This window comes from Vicugna pacos, chromosome 35, assembly GCF_048564905.1.
Source record: "Vicugna pacos chromosome 35, VicPac4, whole genome shotgun sequence".
Lineage (NCBI taxonomy): Eukaryota > Metazoa > Chordata > Mammalia > Artiodactyla > Camelidae > Vicugna > Vicugna pacos.
This window is the reverse complement of record NC_133021.1, coordinates 24255434-24273959: the sequence shown is the minus strand read 5'-3', so window position 1 is coordinate 24273959 and position 18526 is coordinate 24255434. Positions and strand designations below refer to the sequence as shown.

Sequence of the window (18526 nt, the reverse complement as noted above, 5' to 3'; positions counted from 1 at the left end):
TCACTTTAAAGCTCTTCTTAGACTTCCCCAATTCTCAAAAGGCCAGCTTGCTCCTGGTTACTATTTTTTAAATGCTCTTTTCCGGTGTCTTGTTTCATGCCATAGTTCAGAGTTTTCTGAAATGTCTCTTGGCCCAAGTCACTCATGGTTGCTGAGATTTAAGTCCCCTTTAGTGGTATTTCTCATTCCTCATCCCACAAACTTTTAATGCTCCCCTCCAGTTTAGAGAAATCTCAGTCTTCCTGCTGTTTCTCCTTTACTCTCACACTATGATCACACAACACTTCAAAGGCCAATTGCAAGTCCAGGTTGTCACCTGTGCTTGTGACTGACAGGCTACAGATTCCAGGTTCCAAAGACCCCCTTCACTGGATTCCACTAATTTGCTAGAGTGACTCACAGAACTCAGAGAAACAGTTTATCTACTAGATTCCTGGCTTACTGTAAAAGGACATAACTCAAGAACAGCCAGATGGAAGAGATGTAATAGAGAAAGGTCTGGGGAAAGGGCACAGAGCTTCCATGCCCTCTCCCAGCACATCACTCTCCCAGCACCTCCACATGTTCACGAACCCAGAAGCTCCTCTAATCCTGTCCTTTTGGGTTTTTATCAAGGCTCCCTTACATAGTCAAGGTTAATTAAATCATTGGCCTTTGGCAGTTGACTCAGCCTCCAGCCTCTCTCCTCTCCCTAGAGGTTGGGTTGTGGGACCAAAAGTTCCAACTCTCTAGTCAATGGTTGGATCCCCAGGCAATCAGTCCCCACCCTTAGGAGACCTAGGGGCTTTCCAGAATTCACCTCATTAACATAATAAAAGATACCTTTTATCACTCTTCTCTTTTAGGAAATTCCAAGAGTTTTAGGAGTCTGTACTAAAATCAAGGGATGTTCTGTGCAAGGAACAGGGACAAGACCAAATATATATTTCTTATTATAAATCACTATATTATACCTCCTAAGAATAGACTCCTGTCACGGGCACTATAGGGAAACAAAAGGGGAATATGATTTGGTACCTGACTTCAAGAAGCTTAGAATCAGGTGAGAAGTGAGAGAGGGAGTTCAGTAAACAGATTTGGGAAAGGGAGGCGGGTATACACAGGTACACACTGAGTGTTGTAGGAGAAGTGCAAATAGTGTGCTATGTGAACCTGCAGCAATGACTCAGCCCTGGTGACACAACCAGGGGCCCATTGGTGACACGGTGATGCACAGGTTGGTAAAAGAATTTTTCAGAGATAAAGTATGGGAATAGAAAGGAGTCTATGAGGTCACACTGTCATAGACAATAGCAGGCCGCCCAGACAAGAGGTGTCTTTGTGAGCACTGAGGGCCAGCTGTTGGGATCTTTTCTAAGGCAGGGTCACAAGGTGCCTGATCTGCTTGTGCCCAAGTCTCTGATTGGTTGTAGGTGAAGTAAACAGTTTAGAGTCCATGGAGGGTAGTGGGGTTTGACTCTGATAAGGTGGGCTGAAACGAGCCAGCCTGAGCATTGCCTGGGGCTATTGGTTTGTTGAAGGAAACACGCCCAGTGAAGAATGTACTTTATTTAGCTCAGGAATGGGGGTCATAGGACTTTGAAGGATGTCAGTTGGCCGAACACCTGGCTGCATGGAATAATCACCCAGGAGGGCTTTTCAACATCTTGGTGCACACACTGGATCTCAGTCATAATCAGAAGCCCTGGGGATGGAGGTCAAGGTATCAGGATTTTAAAGTCCCCAGGCGATTCCATTGTGCAGATACAGTTGAGAACCACTGGCCTAAAGACAAGCCTCACAAATTCTAATTAACTGGCTCTGCAGCAGGGTGACAGCCATGTCTTGGGAACCTTTATTTCCAACTGATTTCATGCTCCTCATGCTCTATAGTGGATGTTGACGACGACCTGCTTCAGGGTTGGTAGGACCTTGTATAATTAGTATACACTCAATAAACACTTGTTTGTGAGTAGATGAATACCCACTTGTTTTAATGCCCCCCCTCTTTGAAAGGAAACATTTGTTGAGCACCTGCTATGTTTGGGGCACTGTACTAAGTGGTGGGGATATGGCAGCAAGTGCAACTGCATCTCTGCACGGATGCTCTGTTTCCCACACCACGCCTCCCCCTCCATCAGAACCATCCGGGGAGTCTGTTAGCTGAGCAGGCTCTTGGCTCCCTCCCCAGCCTATCATGGAGTCCCTGGGTGTGAGGTCCAGAGATCTTCTTTGTTCACAAAGCTGCCCAGATGATTCCAACTGCTTGAGAGCCAGAAAGCCCTTACAAAGTTTCAGTGCAGGACAGAGCAGGGAGAGGAGAGCTGCCATGCACCCTCAGAGAGATTGACTTCCACAGGACCCAAGAAAGGGTGCTGGGAGGGAGTAGCCTCTGAGCTGGGTCTTCAAGGATGATTATTGGCTCACATGGAGGAAATGGGAGGGAGAGCATTTCAGGCAAAAGGAAAACTCCCAGTCGAGTTGGAGAGACACGAACAGACACAGTATGTTGAGGAGCCGGAGGCCAACTGTGAGGGGCCGTTTGTGATCTGCAGTTAATTAACCTTTATTGATTTCCTGCAATGTTCTGAGCACTGTGCCCCAGGAGGGTAAGACTGCTCGAGGAACAGAGTGTTCCTTGGTCTGGCTCCAAGGCTCTTGTTTGGTTGGCCAGAGTGATGCCCTATCACTGCCAAGCTCTGGGAGTCTCCCAAGAACCTAGCTTCATGGGGTTATAAAGCCACATTTGGGGGTGGCAGTGTTTCTGCAGGAAAGGCACAGAACTCTGGCTTGTGTCACCGGGATCACTTCTTCCTGATGCAGCCCCAGCAGGTGCGGTAGGGACTCCCCATCCCCAAACTTCTGAAGGCGCCGAAGGAGGCAGAGTCTGGTGTGGGAGGGCGGGTGTGGGGCTTGGCTGGCAAGACGCTCATGGAAGTCACAGCTGGTGATCCTGGGAAGCTGGTTGTTTGGTTTTATAAAACTATTAATGCCGGGCTATAAACATTATGAGGAAAATGGCTTTGGAAACCTAACCTGAAATTTGAACCACTATTTACACATTTTTGCCTAAGGGAAAGAGTCCAAACCATGGTCCAAAAACTAAAATGTTTTTGAGTAACAATAGCTATTTATTGATTACTGATCAGGCACCAACGCTCTATGTGCTACACTTTCATTACTCCTGGTCTACTTTTCTCCCAGCCCTCCGAGATGTGTGGCATTACTCTATCTGCTTTACCGATCATGGGGCTTGTGAGTGACTGGGGATTTGAATCCAGGTGCATGTAGCTACTAAAAGCTGAGTGTGTAACAACCATGCCAGGCTACTTTTGGAACGTGGCTTTTGATTAAATTAGTGATTTCCTCTGCCTTCTTATTTTACATACACATCTCACAGTGTCTGTAGAGGCTTTGGTGAATCATTAATGTAAAACAGGTTGAAAATAAATAAAATGCCCCAGAATAAGTAGGAAGAAAAATACTACTTTCTTTCCTTTATCCTTCTACATCACTCACTGCTGTACAAAAAAAAAAAAATCCCTCCTCCTAAGAACTTTTGCTTCAAAGTGCTTGATAAAGGGTAAGACAATGTAACATTATTCAATTTGGCAGGAATTGCAGCTGAAGTTGAATACCAGATTCCTCTGTTCCAAGGCGTATTTTCAGATACAGTGCCTAGAAGATGATTCTGATTCTGTAAAACAAAATTTAGAAGGTTAAGATGAATTCAACTGAGTTATGAAAACAAGTGCTGTGATTTACTAAGTATATTCCTTGATCATCTGTTTTTCTTTTTTCCCATCTGATATTTAGATAATTGTCTGGGGCTTGAATAAAGGTTTACACCTAGCTATCTGATGGTGATGCCTGAAGGGGAAAGTAAACTGTCGTCTCTGTCGATTCTGTTTGAAGGCATCATGTCCACAGGTGAAATGTAGAGGTTGCTTTGGCTAAGATCTTGTAGCTGAAATATACCAAAGGGGAACACTGTAGAAACAAAGCTCCTTCACAGTGATCTGGAATTTCAGTAGTCTTCAGTTATTAAATATTTGCTCTTTTTTATTCAAAAGTTTAATTATTTGCACATTGACAATTTTCTGCTTGGCTTGGCATTTAATCCGACTGCTCTGTGTTTATTCATTGCGGAGTCTAAACATGGTCTCACTTTCTAAACTATTACTGATCTTTATAGTCATTTGATATGATTTAATTATATCATATTATTTAAATAATGCTCTCCTGAGTGCCTTCTGTGTAGCAGGTATTTGTAATCTTTTCGTGCATGTGATAATTTCAGGTACCAAAGGGTTAACAAAGCATTGCGCAGTTGTTAGACATTTCAAAATATTTATAGTGAAGATATGAATTTGCATGACCTCTGAGTAAAAAGAAATTAATTGAGCTCATGCTGTGAAACTAAATAAATCAGTGAGAAGAAAAACCGGCAGGGTTTACTAGAGGAAGTAATTAGATCAAAGGATTCTTCTGCATTGTCCTAAGTTGCCTCTGTTTGTTTCTGAATGGCTGCTAATGTTTAAATTTCTGAGCTGCCAGATTTTTACTGTTTTGCCAACAACATTTTCTCCACTCCAAGCATTACTGGAAAACTAATCAGATGCAATAATTGATTTAACAACAGAATGATTCAATAGTGGCAATCTTCCATAAAATCTCCCTTCTTCATTCTTAAGGTAAATTATCAATTTAGGGGATCTTTGCAGAAAAGCATCTTTCTTTGCTCCCTTAAAAAGAAATTCTCTGCACTCCAATTTGTTTTGGGCTAAAATGTTCCACCTACGGAGCCCTGTGCTAGGATATTAACACTTCATTGACAACCAAGTCTATGATGGTAGTCCCGTATGATAATTACATGGTTGTTTAAAATTGCTTGTAATCAAAATGATGTGATCTTGATAGAAGAGGGCCTTGTCCAGGACTGACTGAGAAGAGTTTAGTTGTAGAGGCTGTGTGCTTGTCTGTTGTTGTGATGAAGTGTGCAGTGTTTCGCTTTCTGGAAGCTTCGCTCTGCCTGACCCACACACCTAAGTCCCAGTCGTCTGATGGGCAACATGCAAATCACCCCTTACAGTCATGTATAATGTTCATAAATACATGTGTATAATTATATTGATATGTATATATGCTTAATGACCAGAGGAAGTACCAAATAGACATGAAAACTGCTGATTTCACGTCAAGTCTGGATGGCTCCCCCAGTGCTCAGAGACCCTGAGTGTGGCACAGGGCTAGTAGTGAGGGAGTGGGATGGGGTGGGCAGGAGACACCACTCTGGGGAGCCCTGAGATGAGTCGGCTCCCCTTCTTCTGGAACGTGTCTTCTCTACGGATTCCAGGATGATCAGCTGTTCCTTTCGAAACAACTGAGGACGCTCTCGATTTCTACATGCCACCACTCTTGCCAACTGTCTGCACAGCTGTTTTTTTCAACTCCCCACTTATACACTTAAGGAATTTTTCTTATAAATGTAATGTGTGTATTGATCATAAAATTTGAATAGTATAGAGATGATCATATAGAAAATAACCACCTCCTCCCCTAAGGGGATCCTTGGTCTCCTCCCATATTCTCTCTCAGGTGTTCCCTTGGTTACCTCCAGACTCATCCCAGGTGATGTGCTGATGCTTACATCTCTTGATTTTTCATTCTGTGCTACACTCTTTAACTTTATGCAATATATATTGATTCTGTGCTGTGAAAGATGAGGAAGTTAGCACGCTTGTATGACTTATAAAAGGATTTTATTCTTATTAATGATCCAGTTATTAATTGCTTTTTATAATGCTAAATAATGTATGCATATATTTTTCTTTATACATTAACCTCAGGCATTACACCTAGAGTCCTCAATACATCTGTAAAATGGGAATAACTATAATACCGACTTTATAAGGCTGTTATAAGAATTAAATGAGAGAATCCTTTTAAAGTGTTTAGCAAGGGCCCAGCGCTTAGTGAATGCTCAATAAATTAGGCCAGTATTTCACGTGGGCAACCCCCAACCTCCAGCTCCTACCGCCTCTCAGTGAGCATCCACCCTGGTCAGCTGGAGTGTGACTTGTACGTTATCACTGTTTATGTACATTCTCAGCTGCAGCTTTTCAAATTGACATAAAAATAATTTCCCACCTTCACCTGATGACTAGGGTCATCAGCTCATTAATAGCCCAGTTTGTTATATTTGAAGGCATTCTCTTGAGCCCTTTGCTTCTCTATTCAAATTTGGGTGGATTACTTTCTAGGTCTATGGCAGAGTCATCATTCTGGCTCTCTTATTGTAACATGATCAGGGAAGGACTTGCTGGAAGTGATATTCAAGCAAGACTTGAATAAGGGAGAGGAGAATTCTAAGCAGAGGAAAGAAGTGCAAAGGCCCTGTGGCAAAAGGAGCTTTGCCTACTTGGGACACAAGAAGGGGGCCAGTGCAGCTGGAGTGAATGCAGTGAACAATAAGGGTGGAAGTGATGGAGGTTATTAGGATCTTGAAGATTCACTAAATGGATTAGATGTGGACTAAACTAGAAAGAGAGGAATCAAGAACAACTCCAATAATTGTGTTGTATTAGAATGGCTGGGTTGCTGTTCACTAAGATGGCAAAGAATTCAGGAAGAGCAGATTCGGGCCATGTGGTGTCGGTGGGGATGTGGCAGGAAGGGGCAGAGAGCAAGAGTTCAGTTTTAGACGTTTTCATTTAGAATGTCTACAAAATATCCAAGTGGAGATGTGAAGTAGGAAGTTGGGTATCCAAGTGGAGATGTCAGGTGGGAAGTTGGCTTTGGGACAGTCATCTAATCTGGGAGTTGTCCGTGGTTGTTAGGCCAGGAGATGAGTGAAATCGTGGAGGAAGAGAATGTGAACAGAGAAGAGAATCAACAAGGCTGAGGGTCAAGTTCTTGGTTATGCCCATGTTTAGAGGTGGAGGAAATGAAGAGGAGCCCATAAAGAAGATGAGAAAGAGGCCATTGAAATATGAGAAGAAGGATGGTGTTCGTGAAGCCAAGTGAAGAAAACATTTCAAGAGGAAAGAGTGAAAGAATTGCAAAGAGGATTCAAAAAGAAGACAGAGTGATAAAAAGAGTAGCAAAAAGAATACGAGGTTTGAGCACTGACTTCTGGATTTAGTAAAACGGAGCTCATTGGTAAATTTCATAAACGCTAAGTGATTTTATTTTAGCTTTTCTAGGGAGAGAGAGAGGACCATCCCCAATCCTTGGGGCATCTTTATTCCCAGAGATGGTGAACAATTCAGCACCTGCCAGCATCTGCAATAGCACTCGTCAGGACTGTGCTTTAGCCATTGATGTTTCCGCTCTGTTCCTGGTCCAGGGTGATACTTGCTTCTTTAAAAGCCTGGCTATGTTTTGTTGTTTGCTCTTTTTCTGTTTGGTCACATTGGCATGTGTTTAGCAAAGTGAGAGTGTGAGAAATTATGGATCTACTGTACCATTTTAACGGAAATTTCTTTCTGCTAAGTCCTTAACTTCTTTACTAAATATTTCTTTTATCTTCTTCCTTATCTGCCTCACCTGCTTCACCTGCCTCACCACTGGTGATAGGAAAAATCCTATGAGTGGTCACTTTCTTAAATGGAGAGCCTTTTCTTTCCCATTCTGTGTACAACTGGATTGGTAAAGTTGGTGTCTTACCATACCACACAGCCACAAAAATTCACTTCTCCTTAATTTATATTCATCTCATTTAATACACTCCTCTCTGTCTCTTCTGGTTTTTGCCACTTACAGACCTCCTGGCCACTCCCTGTTATAAGTTGAAATGTGCCTCCCTCTCCAAATTCGTATGTCGAAATCCTACACCCCCCCCACCGGTACATTAGAATGTGACTGTATTTGGAGATAAGGTCTTTAAAGAGGTGAATAACATTAAATTAGGTCATTGAGGTGGGCCCTAATCCAACATTATTGATGTCTGTATAAGAAAGTGAAACTGGGACACAGACTTACAGAGGGAAGACCATGTGAAGACACTGGGAGAAGACAGCCATCTGCCCTGCCAACACTTTGATCTTGGACTTCTAGCTTCCAGAATTGCGAGAAAATTAATTTCCCTTTTGTAAGGCAGTGTATGGTGCTTCATTATGGCAGCCCTAGCAGACTAATAGACCCCCCTCATTCACGGAAGATTTTGGCACTTATTTCACAGACCTCTCCACTCCCATCTTGCCTTCCTCCTGGCTGACTTCAGTGTCAGCGGAAATGGTTCTTTGAATACCCTGGTGATTTTTATTATCTTGAGGTCCTCCTTCACTCTGTTCAAACCAAGCACTCCCAAATCCATCCTCTGATTTTCACTCAGGATAGTTTCATGTTGGAAATGACATGTTCCCCCCCACCCCCAGCATTCTCACTCAGTCATTTTTAATATCCTGATTCTTCAACTATGTCATCATATTGGCTGTTATCCACTAGATTTTCTCCCTGATCTTCTGGGAGCTCTTCATGACTTCCTCCTTACCTACCTTGGACTCCGTGACCCAGTCCTTCAACCAAACTCTACCAGCAGCTCAAGCCCTCTTGTTCTACTGTCTTCCTGTTACATCTCAGCAAGTCCTAAACCTGGATGAATCTGAAAGCCTGTCTTCTCCATGTCTGCAACTGGGACACACTGTAATTGGCTTAATGATGGTTGGACATACGGAGACTGTTTCCTGTTTTGCTATTATTCAATAAGACTGTGGTGAATATCATTCCCTGTATATATATATATATATATATATTTGGGTGTTTCTCTCTGTGCTACGTAACCCAAATAAGTACCTAGCAGTATAGTTACAGGATCCAAAGGTTTAAGACTTTCAAAATACAACATCAGATTGCCTTTCACTAAGCTTGTAGTGATTTTTCATCATTGATAACATGAGAATGCATATTTCACTACAAATTTCCCAGAGTTGAGAAAAATGAATTAAAAAAATTTTTTTTTGCTGGTTTTGTCAAATGTTTTATCGAGTGTAGACATTTGGAGTACTGTACAACATGCATTATCTGTAGATTCAAAAAGGAGCAAGACACATTGTCCTCACTGTCAAATGTGTCAGGCTTGGCAAATACATGATGGAGATTAATGAAGTATCATGAGAGTAATATGGTTCCTGAAAAGCTTCGACAATTTGGAGTAGGGTCTTAATCACATGAAAAGCAAAGCTGTTCACAGTTAGTGAACTTGCATTTCATTGGGTACACAATATTTTAATTTTAAAACAAATAAAAATAATTCTGTTTGTAGAAGAGTCCCATCCCCCCAACTCTATTTGCCCCTCCAGTTTTCAGAAATTTTAATTTTAAAAAAAGCATATGCCTTTTGGAACTTGCATGTTTATCTGATCAATAATTAAAATTTATTTCTTCTTCGGTTGCTGAGGTTTATTAAACTTGAAGAAGATAATATCTCCATTTTCAACAATATAATTTCTGCCTTGTTGTCTGTACTTTCCAGCAGCCTTGACTGCATTTTCAGAAACTTCCTCTTTAAAATCTTCGTATTTTGTTACGTCAGCCATAATGAATCCTTTTTCAAAATCTGTATGAATCGTTCCTGCAGCTTGAGGAGCCTTCGTCCCTCTCCTGATGGTCCATGCATGCACTTCATCTGTGTCTGCATTGAAGAAGTATTCTAGTTGGAGTGCTGCAAGCCCAGCCTTAATGATCTTTGGCAAAGCGCTTTGTGTCATGCTCGCTTCCAGATACTTCTGTCTCTCCGCAGCACTCAATTCTTGCAACTTGAGTCCCAAGGCCCCACTAAAAGGAATGACCAAGGCCACTGGGTCATACTTGTCCACCCACTCTTTAATTTTTATCAACCATTTGTTTTTCTTTCTAATGTAGTCTTTTTCAGAAAGATTAACGCAGTAGACCATTGGTTTTGAAGTCAGAAATAAGTGTTTATTCAACACTTCAATCTCTGTCATTGCAATCACGATAGAAGCAAACAGGTTTCTTTTGATCTATAACCCAAGATTTGACTTTGCACATTATGTCATATTCAGGTTTTGGTTTTTTATCTCCTCCTCTCACAGCCACTTTTTCTAGTTTATCTATAATGGGCCCAATCATTTCCTCATCTTTAAGCTGAAGTTCTTCATGTATCATTTCTGTATCTCGAATAGGATCTACACTTCCTTCAACATGCCTCATATCATCATCTTCAAAAGCACGTGTTAGATGAAAGATTCCATCACAGGCACTAATATGTGACAAGAAGGCGTTTCCCAGGCCTTGCCCATTGTGAGCTCCTTTCACGAGACCAGCAATATCCACTACATTTAGAAAGGCAGGAATTTTGCTTGCTGGCTTGTGGTACTGGCAAAGAAAGTCAGACCTTTCATCGGGCACAGGTACTCTGCTCTCATTCAGATCAATAGTGCAGAATGGGAAGTTTTCTGCTGAAGCTTGACTATTGGTTAATACATTGAAGAAGGTAGATTTCCCGACATTTGGCAATCCAACAATACCAATTTTCAAGGAGGTTCCAAATCGTCCAATGATTGGAGGTGGTTTAATTCCATCACTTCCCTTTTTGGGAGGCATCGTGCTGGGGGCGGGCGATGACACGGGGTCCCAGCGGCAGCAGGAGATGGGTCCTGCCAGGAGCGGGAGGCAGGAGGCGGGGAGGAAGGAGAGATCGCAGGCCAGGACCCTCTGCCAAGCAGCACGCACATCAGCAGCAGCCCAAAAGTTTTAAATTGCCTAATCAAATGACAAGTGATGCCTTTCAAACATTTTCTTTCATTGCTAGGAAGAGAATAGATTTACATGTTTTTTGACAACTTATTTTCTTGTTTTTTGTTTCATTCTATTTCAATTGTTTGGGGTTTTTTTTTTCCATTAATTTTGTAAAAAATATTTTTTTCTCATTAATTGTTTGATATATTGTTGACTCAAGACTTTCTTAACTCATAAATGTTCTATTATGAGTTTGATTATTTGTTTCAATAATCTACTATTAACTCTTACTTCATCTTTAGGACTACCAATCACACATACACAAGGAATTTTTTCCATTTCATATTTGTCATGCTCTTTATCATTATATTTATCTCGATCCTTTCCCTCTATATTCTGTAAGAGCATCTCAATTTTTTCATATTTCTTCAATTTTTCTACATGTTTAATTAACTTTCAAAATAATTTTGGAGCAGATTTTTAATTCTGCCAGTACATTTCTAATTTTCTTATAATATCTCCGTATTTTATCTAGTTCCCTGTTCTTCTCTTCCTCTGTCTTGAACACCTTCTTATTAGTCTCTTGCTGTCTTACTACTTTCTTTTCTTTCTTCACAGCCTGCTTACACTGGGGAAACACAAAGCTCTATTGCTGACAATCTTATAACTCTTGTAGACTTTTTCTTAAGCAGGTAATTATTCTTCATCTTAAATATGACATTTCCCTCCTTTTGGGGTCGCAGGCTGTTTTCTCTTTATTTTATTTCATTTTTCCCGTTTGTTCATCTTTAATGAATGAGTCTGCATTTATCAAGATACAGGGCAAGTGAATTCTCTCTGATGTCCCTCACTCTCCACCTGGTTGTGGTTAGAATTTCTCTCTCACATAATAACAGCCTGGATTATTTCATACAGATTGTTTTCTAATTTCCTGAGTCTGATGGTCATTTATATACAGAATGACTGCTGCTCATGCCACAAATCTAATACATCTTTATTTTCTCTTGCTTTTACCTCCTGTATATATAGTTAGTTCCCGTCTGGAGGTCAATCCTTGTCTGTTCTGGAGAATTGCATGGTTCCATAGTAGACTATTTTGTGAACAAGAGGGTTACCTTTGTCATTGTAAGCTGGAGATGCTGAAATTGTTTGCGGCCACCGCATAATTGAGGTCACCCTGACTAATACATTATATGTCAGTTTATAATTACACATTCCTTTCAGTTCTTAATTTTTAAACCATTTTTTAATTGAAGTATAATTAATTTACAGTGTTATTTTAGTTATTAATTTACTGTCATCCTTTAAGTTGTTAGGTTGAGTAGTGGAGAAATTGTGTCCATTTTTTGTATCTCAGGAACCTGACATGTAAAAGGTACTTAAAAGTATATGTTGGATGAATGAATAAATCAAAGGATTATCTAAAGCTTAATGTTACTGTTAACAGTTCCTCACATAGCTTGCCATAAGTGTTGTTAGAACAGATGAATAAAGAAGTTGATTTTTTGCTCTAATTTTTGGTGTTTATCAATGAAATATATAAATCTTCAATTGAGAAATAGGAACTAATGCTGGAAATAAGCTAGAAGCTGGCATTGAGCCGTATCTTCTGGGAACCAGTTGTCATTGATACATGCAGTCACCCTCCATCCAAATTCTGATGTATAAGGCGCTTCAGTAGAAATTAGTTCCATGGAAAATTCTTTGCTCAACTTCTCCTCAGGGCAAGGATCCTGGATCTGTGTAGAAATAAGGGGAAGTGAGGCAGTTGCTCCAAAATCTCCTAGAGTAGCACTTGGGTAACAGTGTTGCTCCACTGATCCTTACCAAGGAACATTCTGAAAGTTCATCTAGGGATAGTATTCTCCTAAACACAGCTGAGCTTCACACCTCACTAACTGCTTAACAGTTGCTCTCACTGGATTTTTTTTTTAAAATCCTTTCACCTCTCTGGCTAATTCAACTCTTATTCCCTAGATTGACCAGAAGACTTTCTGTTCCAACCCATTCTCATTTGTAATGACCTAAGGTCTTCCAATGTGACCGTCTCCTGGTTGACCTGCTCTGTTCCCTCAGGAGTCCTCTGCCAATTTCCAGGCACTTATAAACACCCATCCATCCAACAGACACATTGCAATCTTACTTGCTTTGTAATCTGAATAACCTGTAAATCCATCCTTCAGAGTCTGCTGTGAATTTTTTGCTGTGTGTTCAAACCTGGAGGCTATTTTTAAACAGAATTTACAAAATGAACTTTGCAAAATGAGGTGGACCAAATTCTAGCATTTACCACAAGTAAATGCCTGAAAGTCCATTCCATTAAAGAGTTTTTAATTAAAAAGAACAACCCACAGGTGCCTCATTGTTCTAGTTTACAGGATAATTCAGCAGCCTTTAGAGTTAACAGAAGAGTTTGCTCCATGGTTAATGTCCTCTGGACAAAATTAACCCTGGCAAAGAGCTGTGCTGGCCATTAGAGGCTAAGGTAATTTTGTTTGAAGTGCCACCAGCTCCTTACTTTCATTTTTGTTAAGTCTCCCAGAATAGCAAAGAAAAGAGTAATCATGGCCTCAATTCTTTTATTTCCTCTGAAACTATTTTATTATGAATTTCAAAGAATGCCAGCTAACAATACCACAGTAGGGGAAAAACCAGATGCAGAAGTATAACCAGGGATAGGATAATTTTCCTCTTCACTGCTAAGCTGGGCTCTTCGTGAAGGAAGGGACAAAGAGTAACTTGCCTTCATGGGCCCTCTTCCTGATAGAGCACATCAAATGTAGTAGCCTTTCAGTTAATGTTGGTTGAAAGAAATTCACGTAAGATTTTGCTGCACTTTTGATTAATAAATTATGATCTCAGAAGGGGAACCCAACACCTTAGTAGCTTATGGTGGACTTCAAGGGTCAGTAAATTTTATTCCTCAGACTACAAGAGTTTTCTCTGTTGCTTCTATTGAACATATATTGTCCAACAGAGCTGATTAATTATATATTAGAGTAAAATGGACAGGACTGAATAGGAGGCCAGAGATAGGAGAATCAAAGGGTCAATTAAAGAAAGCGTTTGCTAGAAGCAAAGCTCTGTCATTAATCATGATGATCTTTAGCTGTAATTAAAACTACTTTGTAGCTTTATTTGTGCCTCTGCCTTAGAGAAGATAGACATCCCCAAGCCTGTGCCTGCATCAGAATCACCTAGAGAGTGATGGGTGCAGGTGAAAGGTATTGAATCAAAAGATTTCAGGGCTGAGACCCAGGAATCTGCATTTCACAAGTGGTTCATGTGTTTCTGATACACAGCTTCTTAGGAAACCACACTGCTTCTAGGAATTCCCACTATGAGTGGCATGCCACGCCTTCCCCTTTAGGGAAGGAATGGGGAGTCTTTTCTCAGGAACTTCACATTGATGGATGAATGGATAAAGAAAATGTTTTACACACACACACAATGGAATATTCTTCAGCCATAAAAGAAGAAAGAAATATTGCCATTTAGGACAACATGGACAGATCTTGAAGGCATTATGCTAAGTGAAATAAGTTAGTTAAAGACAAATAACATATGATCTCACTTATATATGAAATCTTTTGAAAAAAAAAAAAAGTCCTGGGAATGTAACGTACAGCATGGTGACTATAGTTAAAAATGCTATATTGGGTATTTCAAAATTACTAAGAGAATAGACCTTAAAAGATCATATTATAAGAAAAAATTCTGAAAATATGTGAGGTGATGAATGTTAGCCTTTTAGTGATTATTTTGAAATGTATATAAATACCCAGTTATTATGTTGTATACTTGAAACTAATATAATCTTGTATGTCAGTTATATCTGAATAGGAAAAAAAAAGAAATTTACAAAGAATCCATTGTACTACGTTGGAAGAGAAAAGCAATTGATTTGACTGATGTACAGGGAAAACCATAGATATGGTAACAATTCTTCTGATGTAAAAGTTAAGGACAGGGAAAATAAAATTTTATTAAGTGTATATCTAAAAACATTTTAAACATTTAAATCTGGTTCAAAGAAGGGGGTAGTTCAAAAGGCCTCAAGCAGGAGACAACAGAGAGGAGGCAGAGCCAGAGAACCAGGATGAATTAGAAGCGTGCTTAGTAATTTTCCCTCAGGTGCAGCGGGAAAAAGCAATCAGAGAAGGATTGCCCTGACCTGCCAAGGAGGGGTGGCCAGGCCAGATCTCCGTCTTCTTCCGGCTTCTCCTATGATCCAGTGGGAGAAGCTGGGTTCTGTGACAGCATAGACTTGAGTTTGTGAGGTTTTCTGGGGAAAGTAACGTCTCTTCCTGTTTCATTTTCCTCTCCTGAAAAATGAGAGGGATGGAGAAGGGCTGTGATTTTCAATTTGGCGTGAGAATCTATGCTTCTAAGTCAGCATTTTAATATTATCACGAGAAAACCAATATGATGGCAGCCGTAATTCTAGTGACCATTGGTTGGAAAATTGATGATTCTGAAAGAGTGATGCACTTAGAACTATATAAAATTTCATTTTATTTCCCACAACAGCATCAGCATCTGTATACATTTTCAGAGTAGTTGTATGTACATGTTTAGGAAAGGTAGCAGTCTTTTTCCATAAGTCCTGGTATATATGAAATGTCACTTTTTAAAAACTGCTTAAATCTGGCTCTGAATATCACAAAAAATGATTTTGTCAGTATAGTAATTTATCTAATTTCTGTCATTACGGGGGCTCCCCCTTCAATCCTGGGACCCTCTAATTTTTACCCCACACTGATTACTCCTGAAACATTGTCCAAAACCACTTGATCTTTTTACTGTTGCCTCCTTTGCTGGTTGTCTGGGCGTGGTCATCTTTGCCGAGTCTAAAAGTCCTGGTTGTCGGATGAATGATGTACCATCCCAGACATGCCAGATGTCCTAGAAAACTAGAAAATTCCCTGCCCCATTGATTCTATTGCTCCTTCCAGTCTCCTGGACAATCTCAAAAGGATTTCATCACTTTTTCAACATGGAAAAACCTTCCTTTCTTTGATTTTAAGCTTCCATCTCTCTCCCCTACTCTTAATTCCTCCAAAGATCTTTAGGATTTCAGAAAATAAAATACAGGGAGAAATTCAGACTTATTCTGAGCCAGTGTTGCACAAATGAACCTGAATACTCTCTTGGAAAGGAGAAGGGAACACAACTATTTTCAATATATTATAGTTTATTTCTTTTCCTGTCTATTTTTTTAATTGAAGTATTGTCAGTTTCCAATGGTGTGTTAATTGCCAGTGTACAGCACAGTGATTCAGTTACACATATATATATATTCCTTTACATCTTCTTTTTTCATTATAGGCTATTATAGGGTATTGAATGTAGCTCCCTGTGCTATACAGTAGGACCTTGTGATTTATCTATTTTATATATAGTAGTTAATATATTATAGTTGAAAATGTAATGAGTGCATATGGATGTGTTTGTGTATATGTGTGTGTGTGTGTTATGTATGAGGTTTGTTACATGTATGGATTCACAGTTCCTTTGTTATGACAACGGCATGAAGCCCATGGATTAGCACGAAGCCATCTGGATTAGAGAATATGTAAGATTCATTCCAGCTCTATTGCTTCCTGGATCTCTTGGCCTTTGGTATTGACCTTGATTAATAGCTGTGGCCACTTACAGCTTCCAGCAGTAGGCACTAAGCTCTCAATGTGTCATGACATGAGCAACTTTGGATGGAATTGTCATTATTGGTTGGTGGCTTGGTTTTCTAACTTGAGGTGTGATAAAAAATATATTCAGAATCATATTTGGAAAAATAATGGCATAACTTTCCACTAACTCCATGCCTTGGGCCATCCTTTCTCTGGTGCCCAAGGGGTAAACACTGTCTGCAACAGTCAGACTGTAGCTGTAGTGATAGGTGGAGTTCCTCCACATATAAGCAGCTGTGTGTCGATATTTCACGTTAAAATCTCAACTTTATTACTTTTGGCCGTGGCGGGTTGCAAAGCTTTCATTCCAAAAAACAAGTATGATGTGTACTTCAGACAAGGTTGTATGGTTTCAGAAGAATTTCTAAATATACAACTTTACAACATTGTACAGATGGGTTTATTAGCCTTATAAAAGCATCCCTGTGTTCAGACTGAAATGTCTAAAATGATTTTACTGTGATTTTGGGGGGCAGCCAGTGTAAGAACAATTACTCAGGGTCACAGCCATGTAAGACTTTGGCTTCTGAATTAGAATATCATGTAGACTTTCAAAGGCATATGTGCCCACTGCCATTTGCTCATTTGGCTAGCGGCATCTGCAGCCATGGTGCTGAATGTCGCTTGTCTAAGTGTAAGAGGGGTGACAGTGAGCAGGAGGACCCACGTACACCAGCAGCTCCGCCTCTCCCATCACTGACTTCCTCAGCCTCTTCTTCCTCGTGGGGAGCAGCTACAGGCTGGGGCTCACAGCCTGGGGCAGGGCCCTCCTGGCTTCTTGCTTTGTTCTTTCTGACTTTCTCTCCCCTCACACAGCTGAGCTAGAGACATACACTTGACACTAAACTCTAATCCACCTTAATGGTGAGATATTTAAAACTTTATACTTCTGGTTTCCTAGGCGATAATTCAACATCATTCTTCCTTACTTCCAAACTACTTGAAAACTTTTCCATTTTGCTTTTCCGTATTCTTTTTGGTGTGTTTCCACTCCATAACGCCCCCATCAAAGCTGACAGGATTCCCTTGCCTCTTGTAAGAAGTATATCACTTAATGGCATTAGTATTACACATAGTCGTGGAATATCTACATGCAGGACAAACCATGTTTAAAAATAAATATATTAAACAAAGAGTTTTGGAGTTAAAATTGTTATTCTAAATACTTCCTCTGTTCCTTTATTTATAAATAATTGAAGCATCCATTAAAAAAAACTATTCAAGTACATTGCTGCTGTAGTAATAATAAAATAAAGGAATTTTTATAGTGCTAACCATGCAGATGGTAACTGTCTCCATGGTGTGCTTTCGACTCGCTATGGACAAAGGAGAGGTCAAGAAGCGTCACATTTTAAAAAATGTTCTCTTGTATCTTTTTTTCTGGGAAATAGCTCATTTTTCCTGGGCTATAGATGGAACCTGACACTTAAAAGTTTTTGGTAAGGACTGTAGCCTGAATGTTTGTGTTCCCCCAAAGTTCGTATGTTGAAACCCTATCCCCACTGTGATGGTATTAGGAGGTGGGAGGGGCTTTGGTGATTAGATCATAAAAGTGGAGCCCCCATCAATGGGATTAGTTCCAAGAGATTTAAGAGATTCCAGAGAGCTCCCTTGTTCCTTTGGCCATGGAAGGACATATGGAGCAGAAGACCGTCTATGAACCAGGAAGCGGACCCTTACTAGACACCAAGTCTGCCAGCAATTTGACCTTGGATTTCCCAGTCTCCAGGAACTTGAGAAATAGACATTTGTTGTTTACCCACCCAGTTTATATTATGTTTGTTATAGCAGCCCTGACAGACTGGCAGTAGAAATAACACAGGCATGAAACCTGCATGAGGAAAAGTAGACTTTGTGACATTTCACGTTAACTTGGATTGAATGATGACACTCACAGACACTGGCTGTTTCTGGTAGTCATTTTATGGACTATGAGCAGTGAGGTAAGCAGAACAGAGTCCAAAGACCTCCATGCTCTAATCTCTGGAAGCTGAATTTGTCACATCATGTGGCAAAGCAGACTTTGTGGATGTAATTAAGGTTACAGACCTTAAAATAGGGATGTTATCCTGGATTGTTTGAGTGTGACCAGTCTAATCACATGAATCTTTAAGATCAGAAAACTTCTCCAGCAGAAAGGGAGGTCAGAGAGGGTC

The 18526-nt window shown here is 40.3% G+C and overlaps 1 protein-coding gene and 1 pseudogene across 2 annotated transcripts in view; one reads left to right on the top strand and one right to left on the bottom strand.

Moving 5' to 3' along the window:
* The window catches only part of KIAA1217 (KIAA1217 ortholog), a 669685-nt gene that overhangs the window by 100644 nt on the left and 550515 nt on the right, over positions 1–18526 (top strand). The gene's annotated exons all lie outside the window — the stretch shown is intronic.
* On the bottom strand, positions 8942–10606 carry LOC102534182 (obg-like ATPase 1 pseudogene; annotated as a pseudogene). The gene has a single exon (XR_012067063.1). The product of XR_012067063.1 is annotated as an obg-like ATPase 1 pseudogene (transcript).